Source organism: Mustela nivalis, assembly GCF_964662115.1.
Source record: "Mustela nivalis genome assembly, chromosome: 13".
Lineage (NCBI taxonomy): Eukaryota > Metazoa > Chordata > Mammalia > Carnivora > Mustelidae > Mustela > Mustela nivalis.
In genome coordinates, this window is record NC_139032.1 from 90,181,297 (window position 1) to 90,188,858 (window position 7,562).

Below are 7,562 nucleotides of genomic sequence, written 5' to 3' on the forward strand. Positions count from 1 at the left end.
TGCTGGGTGCCCCTGCGGCCTGGGATGGGCGCTGCCCACCGTTGTCCCAGACAGGGGTGCCTGTCCCCCTTCTCTCCGGGGGACCTGCACTGGACCTCTGTGTCCTCCCGTACTCCCCAGGGCTGCTGATCCCCAGGCCAGACACAGACGGTCTGAGGGTGACCCACGCTGGAACAGGGGTCTCGGCCCCGACATTGGGCCCCTACCCACTCAAGGGGCCTCCACGATCCCGTCTCCTCGGGAATCCATCCGGGGTTTCGGTGTGGCAGAAGCGAAGTTCTATGTCCAAGACACCCAGGACAAAACCCAGTCCCCTTTGGAAAGAGGTGGGCAGACACCAGGGCAGCTGCTGGGTGGTTCCCCTCCCAGAAACGTCCAGAACAGGTGAAGGACGCGAGAGAGAAAGCAGCTGAGGCGTGGCGAGGGGCCGGGCTGGGAGAGCCACGGGCAGGGAGGGCTTGGGCTCAGGGTCCCCTTTGGGGAAGGAGATGTTCCCCAGCGACGTTCTGGGCTGTGGGGGGAGGGCGCCGGGGAGGGACTGAGCGCTCAGCACGAGATCCACGGAAAACGAAGCGTTTCATTTAAAAGAGATAATAGAGAGCGCAGAGGACATGGAAAGCGACAATGACCGTGACACTGTACGAGAGGGAAAGAGCACGGGGGAGGGGATGAAACACGGTGGGGCGTCGGGGTCGGGGTCGGGGCATGGGACTGAGGGGAACCGTCCAGGGAGCTCTCCCTGCAGAGCGGGGGGCTGTGGAGGGGGCTCTGGGAGCCCCGCAGGAGCAGGTGTAGGGGCAGGGGTTGGGCCAGGGGCCGGGCCAGGAGCAGGAGCAGGAGCCAGGGCAGGGCCAGGGGCAGGAGCGGGAGCCAGGGCCGGGCCAGGGGCAGGAGCGGGAGCCAGGGGAGGGACAGGGTCAGCAGGAGCGGCCGGTGCAGGACGCAGGGCTGGCGCTGGGTCAGGGACGGGAAGAGGAGTGCAGGCAGGGGCCAGGGAAAGGGCAGGAGCAAGGGGAAGGAGCTGCGTGTGGGGCGGGAACAGGAACAGGGGCCCAGGCAGAGGCAGGGGAAGAGCCAGTGGCCCTGCCAGGGGCCCAGGGAGGGGCAGTGGTCCTGCGGAGGCAGGGGAAGGGGCAGGGGCTGCGTGTGGAGCAGGAAGAGGGACCCAGGCAGGAGCAGGAGAAGGGGCAGGAGCAGGGGCAGGACCTGGGTCTGGGGCAGGAACAGGGGCCCAGGGAGGGACATGGGAAGGGGCAGTGGTCCTGGCAGGGGCAGGGGCAGGGGCAGGATCCAGGGTAGGAACTGGGTGTGGGGCAGGAACAAGCGCAGAGGCAGGGGCAGGGGAAGGGGCGGTGGTCCTGGCAGGGGTTGGGGCAGGGGCAGGAGCTGGGTCTGGGGCAGGAACAGGGACCCAGGCAGGGGTAGGGCAAGCAGCAAGGGCCCTCGCAGGCTCAGGGGAAAGGGCAAGGGCAGGGGCAGGACCCAGGGTAGGAACTGGGTCTGGGGCAGGATCAAGGGCCCAGGCAGGGGCAGCGAAAGGGGCAGGGGCAGTGGCAGGGTTTGGAGCTGGGTCAGGTGCCCTGGTGATGGCTGGGGCAGGATCCAGGACAGGAGCTGGGCCTGTGGCAGGAGGAGGGGCAGGGGCAGGGGCAGGATCCGGAGAGGAGCTGGAGCAGGAGCAGGGCCTGGGGCAGGAGCAGGCACCAGCTCTTCCTGGGCAACGTCAGGCTCCCCGTGGCCCGGTTCCTGGTCACCTGCCGGCTGCTGGTCCCCGGCTGAGGTGGCGGCAGGCACCGTCCCCCAGTGCCCAGCTCCTGCTGATGTCAGGGCCGGCCCGAGCTCCTTGGATGGCGGAGCTGGGAGAGGAGAGAAGGTCACCCGCGGGCCTGCCTCTGCGTGTGCCTTGGCACAGACGGGACCCAGCCCGGGGCCTCCCAGAGAAGCCGCAGCCCGGAAGGAAGCCTCAGCGGGACGGCTCCCCGAGCGCGGTGCACCCGCTGGGTGCTCTGAGCCCGGGCCTTGCTCCTGGCCCCACACCAGCCTGTGGGGCTCGTCCCTGTGGGGCCCAGCACCGACCCATCCCCACACACGCCCAGGCACCCAGCCCCGGCCTTCTCACCCTCGGGCTCGGCTTCCGCATGGTGCCCTGGGAGGTTCGGAAGCCTTTCCTGGGACTGCAGACTCCTGGGTCAGAGAGGAGGCCCTGTCCACCTGCCTCTCCTCCTCATCCGTGGCCTTCTGCAAAGACAGGGACCGGTCGCCGGCCCGGATGCATCACAGCCCTGCCCGGCCGGCCCCACTGTGCTCTTGCCCAGTCCCCCGGCGGCTCCCACATCAGACACAGACCTGTGTGTGCACAGCCCTGCACCCAGGACCGGGACCCACACCTGCAGGGCTCTCGGGATCAACCCCGGCCAGGAGCTCGCATCCCTCCACCTCGTCCCACCCAGCCAGCCTTGACCTTGAAGGAAACCTGCCCACCAGGCACCTGACCCCTCATCCACCTGCTCCTGCTCAGGAAGGCCCCAGCCCACGTGAGTCCTCCTTCCATTCACATGCATGCACACCCACATCCCCCCCCCACACGCACACACTTGCACACGCATGCACACACACACAAACACAGGGGGATGGGGACCCGGGGCTGTGCCCGTCGATGAGAGCGTGTGGGGCTGTGTGACCGGCTCTGGCCTCCCGGTGTCACCTTTCTCTGCTTTCGGCTGAATGGCCAGAGGCATCGGGCAGCCCTGAAACGACCTCCTGAGTGAGGGGAAGTGTTTGCCGAGCGCACAGTCCTCTGCTTCCAGCGTCCCGCGTTGGGGATGCAACGTGCGAACATGTTGTTGGTCGGACAATGTCCAAGGCAATGAGCTGTGCAGGGGGGCGTCCCTGGAATGTGGGGGCCTGGTGATGGGGGTTCCAATTCTGTTGGGCTCTGTGGTCAGGGAAGTGAGGTCACCACTTCCTGGAGACCCCTTCCCTGACTTCCTCCTTATACGAGAGCCTTCTCCAGCTCTGGAGGAAGAGGGACATCCTCTGCTTCTCTAGGCTTGGGGTCCTCTGACCCACGAGCAGCCCTGGAAGGTTTCTAGTCTGACTCTGGAAGTGCACCAGCACTGAGTGGGCCAATCATTGTCGACACATGGACACGGTAATGTGCTAAGGAAGCGCCGCAGGTGTTCCTGTGCCAATGGCCTGTGGCCGGCAGGACTGGCGGCTTCAGTGCCCTCCAGTGGGCCCCCTTTCCCTGGATGGGAATCCCCCTGGAGTCTCTGTCTTCAGCGCTCTCTTCCTGCTGGTTTCAGGACCAAGGGAGACACTGTGGTATGGCTTAGAAGGCTCCTCTAAGGCCCTCCCGCCTTCTGCACACATCACTGCTCCCCAAGAAGCAAGGCTGGTATGAGGCACTCATTCCCTCCAAGGCCCAGTCGCTCCGCTCCGTTACATACACAGTGGCCACGGCTGCCTGGCTGGGCCAGGAGTCCTAGGAGAGCTCTCCTTTCCTTGGATCAGAGTTCATATTTCTGGCCAGAGAAAGAAGTCCCATCTGTCCTCTGCTAGAGGAGGTGAACTCCTGGGCTGGGTGGCCCACAGGTGCCTGAGGACATGGGGGTCCCCCTTGGAGAGAAGGGTGATGGGCACCCCTGCCTGGGAGAACAGGGAGCCGCACCCTTCCCCGGCCACAGGGGCACCCATCATCTAGCAGTGCTCGGCCTGAGACTCAGCCCGGAAACTCTGGCACAGGTTTCTCACAGCTGCAGTGTCCGGAGTACTCAGCACAGCGACGGTGGGGAGAGTAGGGACCAGTACTAATGCCTATCGAGGATGGTGTCCAGGGTCCCGGTGCACAGGGTGGAGAGAATGGTCTGGAGCAGGAGGTGGGTGCGGGTCTCTCTGTGCCGAGAGGCAGACCCTGGGGTCATCTGCTGTAATGCTCGGGACCCACCGTCCACATCCAGGGACTGGCACTGCCCATTCTGAAAGCAGGTCCCATAATGGTCAGGACTGTTTGCCTGTGGCTGCAGGGAGCAGAGTGAGGAGGACGAGCCGCACGGCCTGGGGCTCCCTCCCAGCCTGCAGCAGACCTGTGGACCCCCGGAGGCCGTGCCTGGCTCAGCTTGGCACACACAGCAGGGGAGCCTCCCTCTGGCCTCTGCTGCACAGCTCTGCCATCCCTGTCCCAAATCCCAGCTCCGCCATTACAAACCGGGAGACCTGGGGGAGAGTCTTTGGGGGGGGGCTAGATTACTGTGGGGACTGTGGAGAGAGGACAGGCCCCAGGCTTCTGCACTGCGAGTGGCGCATCCCAGGAAGCCGGACAGATACGCAGCTGGGTGGGGCCTGGCTCCAAGGTTGGCCTCCCCCATCCGCCCAGGAGGGCCTGCTGCCACCTCATTAGGCCGCCAATGGGCACCCGAATCTCTGGGAGACCAATTCGGAGCTCCTGGTATGTGGCCACAGGACATGCACAGGGCATGGAGAGAGTGCTGGAGAGGGTGGGGGGGAAGATGTCTTCTCGGACTGAGACGCTCCTTCTGCTACCTCCATTGTGGGCCCCTGGCCTCCTGTGCTGAGCCTTCTCTGTGGGTAAGAGTGCACCCCGGGGGGCCTCATTGGCTCAGGCCATTCTCTGTGGGTAAGAGTGCACCCCGGGGGTCCTCATTGGCTCAGGCCACGTCCTCAGGTTCTGAGCTCCGCTCTGACTGGAGACCCTGCCTGGGACTAGGGGATCTGGGATCCTGGGCGGGGGTGTGGCCCAGCTGAGACGTGCCCCCTGACCCCCAGAAGCTGTTCACAAAGGCGGTGCCCTACCACTGCCTGGCTCCAGCTGGGACAAGAAGGGCCGGGAGCACGTGGCTCCCTCCGTCCCCCCATCATCACCGGCTCAGCAGCGAGACCAGCTGCTTCGAGGACCCGGTGTAGCCATCAAGCACGCGGCCAGGGTGACCCCAGCCCAGCCTGGCCCCTGCTGCTCCTTCTGTCCGCCCTGCACGTGCAAGGGGACAACACCACACCCGCCCCCGCTGCCCTCCCCCGCCACTGGGAGACACGTCCGAGCGGGTGACGCAGCGGTCCCGCAGGGGCTCACGGGGGCTCACGGGGAGGGGCGCGGGCAAGGCCCCGAGAGCCCCACGCCCTTCTGCAGAGAACAGGGGTGGCAGCAGCCGCGGAGCCGCTCGCGGGTGCGGACGGGCACGTCGGGGGCCCCTTCGCGCGCGAACGGGCGTGGCGCCCAGACTCTGCACGCCTCGCGCTGACCCGCCACCACCAGGACCCGACCCTGGGGCCTCCGCCGTTGTCGGGGTCCCACCGTCCCGGAGGAGCGGGGATGGCCGCCCGCCCCAGACCGAGCTGCAGGACAGCGGGAATTCCCGCCCGCGGGTCCTGCCTGCCTCTGGGGGCCCCCGGCGCCCCCAACGCCCACCCTGCCCCCGCCCCCCGCCTCCTCCCTCCAGGCGACCCGCGAGTCCAGGCGCCGGCAAGACTGGGAGGGGCCGCTAGAGGGCGCGGTGGCGGGCGGCGAGCGGCGGCGCGATGTGACCCTCGCAGGGCGCCGTACGGCCTATAAAAGGCGCGGCGCGCGCTCGGCTGTCCTTTCCCCGCGGCGGCCGGCTGAGGAGGTCGTGGCCGGTGGGCGTCGGGTGGCGGCTCGTCCGGGGGCCGTCGGCTCCGCGGCGGTCAGGCAGCGGCCAGGTAACGGGGTGGGCCGGGCCGGGCGGCGACCGACGGGAGGTGTGGGCAGCGCGGGTGCCCGACTGCCTGGCCCCGGGCTGGCTGCGGGCGGACCGCGGCGCCGCGACCCCGGCGGGCCGGGCAGGGCAGGGGCTCAGGGACGCGCGGGCCCGGGGCAGCGTCTGCGGGGGGCGGAGGGCGGCGGCGGGTAGCGCTCGGCCCCCCGGTGCCGCGGCCTCGGGGTCGTCGGTCGGGGCGGGCGGCGGTGATCCGCGGGGCCGGGGACGCCACGCTGCCCCCAGAGGCGTTGCAGGTGCGGCTGTCGCCGTGTCCCACCTGTGTCATCGGTGGCAGAGAGGAGCGGGGCTTGTCTGCGCGCGGCGTCCTGCCTGGGGCGTCGCCGTGGTTCGCGGCCCGACAGCCGAGCGCGCGCCGGGCGCCTGGCTCTGGGGGGCGGTCGCGCTCACGGTCCGAGCGGCCCCAGCACCCACTAGAGGTCACGGCCTGCGGCCTGACGCAGGCGGTGACCCTGGCCCCTGCCCGCCGGGGACCCCCGCTGTCCAGGCGGGAGACTTCTGGAGCTCCAGGGCGGTGCGTCCGGGGCCGCGCGGGCTCGTGTGGACGGTGGGGTCTCCCGGCTCGGGACTGGGTGCTACGAGGACAGGCTGCTGTCCTGTGGCGGCCTGCACTGCGGGCTGCCCGTGGGGCCCTGACAGGCGACAGCAGGAGCCACGGGTTCCCTTGTCCCTGGCAGCCTTCTCCGCTCTGAAACCCTAGCGGAGGACAGAAGGACGGATGCCGCCGGGCGGTGTTCCCGCTGTGGCCTGGCCGGTAAACGGTGACGGGGACAGCGGCTTGTGTTACACTTTTGTCCCTTAACACAGAGAGGAGGGCGATGCCCGGCCCACGGACGGGAGCCAGAGGAGCCGCCCGCCGGCCTCCCGACCCAGGTAGGCGCCGGGCCGGCCTCCAGGTGGGTGGCGGGTGCGCGGGGAGGGCGGCCCCACAGGTGCTGGACCTGCCGGCACCCCGGGTCCAGCTGCTCTGCTGCACCTGGGCCGTCGGGGCAAAGAGCAAGCGGCTATTTCTACGCTCAGTGCTCAGAACCGTGAGCGCTAAGAATGGTTTGTAGCCGGACATGCCCCAGAGCCGCCGTGGGGGCAGCGGGTTCCGCGGGCGCCCCTGGTGTCGGGCTTCTAGCTCGGATCGCCAAACGCATGGGTTTTCTGAGGCGTCCAGGTGTGAGCGGGCGGCCGGCTGTGGACAGTGGGATGGGCCAGGAAGTCGTGTGTCCCTGGCCAGGAGCTGCTCCAAGTGGCCTGGGGTCTGCCGTCGCTCCCTGCGTTGGCTCTGGGCCCTGTGCCCACGGACACCCCTGCTTTAAGGACCCTTGAGACAGGCAGTGCAGGAGGCAGGTCTGGTCAGGCGGGGGAGGGACACAACTGAGCCCTGTAAACTAGGGCGGGGAGGGGGGGTGGCCTTGGGAACCCCAGTGGGGCAACACGTGTGACTCGGGCATTTCTGCCTTCTTGCAGGGGGAGAGCTCAGCAGGGTACAAGCAGGCGAGACACGGGCAGGCTGCTCCGGAGAGGCTCACCGATTTCGAGGTTAAAAAAAAAAAAAAAGGTAAGACACTACGCATTTATTTTGCAGAACGTCGGGGTGTTCGGAAGCGATCACGTTTGTGCAGCAGGTGGAGCTGCCAGGCCGGGGCTGCAGGGGCTGTCACAGGGGTGTCGGCGGACACTGTTCCATGTTCCAGAGGGTGCAGGCGGGTGAAGGTGGAGAAGTGGGGTCCGGGGGTGGTTTGCAGGGGCACTCCCCGTCGCTGCTCTGGCCTGGGCAAGGACAGGGCGCACCCCAGTTTGGACGCCCCAGGCCTGTCCGCG

General features: G+C 68.1%; 2 long non-coding RNA genes across 3 annotated transcripts; one reads left to right on the forward strand and one right to left on the reverse strand.

The window, feature by feature from the left end:
* Positions 1-1,639: 1,639 nt before the first annotated feature.
* LOC309846730 lies at positions 1,640-6,209 on the reverse strand. Its single transcript, XR_014302104.1, has 3 exons — positions 6,010-6,209; positions 2,120-2,238; positions 1,640-1,856 (listed from the first exon to the last, which is right to left on the reverse strand). It is a non-coding gene; the product is annotated as an uncharacterized lncRNA (long non-coding RNA).
* LOC309846722 lies at positions 5,575-7,372 on the forward strand. Of its 2 annotated transcripts, XR_014302086.1 has the most exons (4): positions 5,575-5,694; positions 6,558-6,623; positions 7,209-7,225; positions 7,327-7,372. It is a non-coding gene; the product is annotated as an uncharacterized lncRNA (long non-coding RNA). The 2 variants fall into 2 exon arrangements; XR_014302087.1 differs by lacking the exon at positions 7,209-7,225.
* Positions 7,373-7,562: the final 190 nt, after the last annotated feature.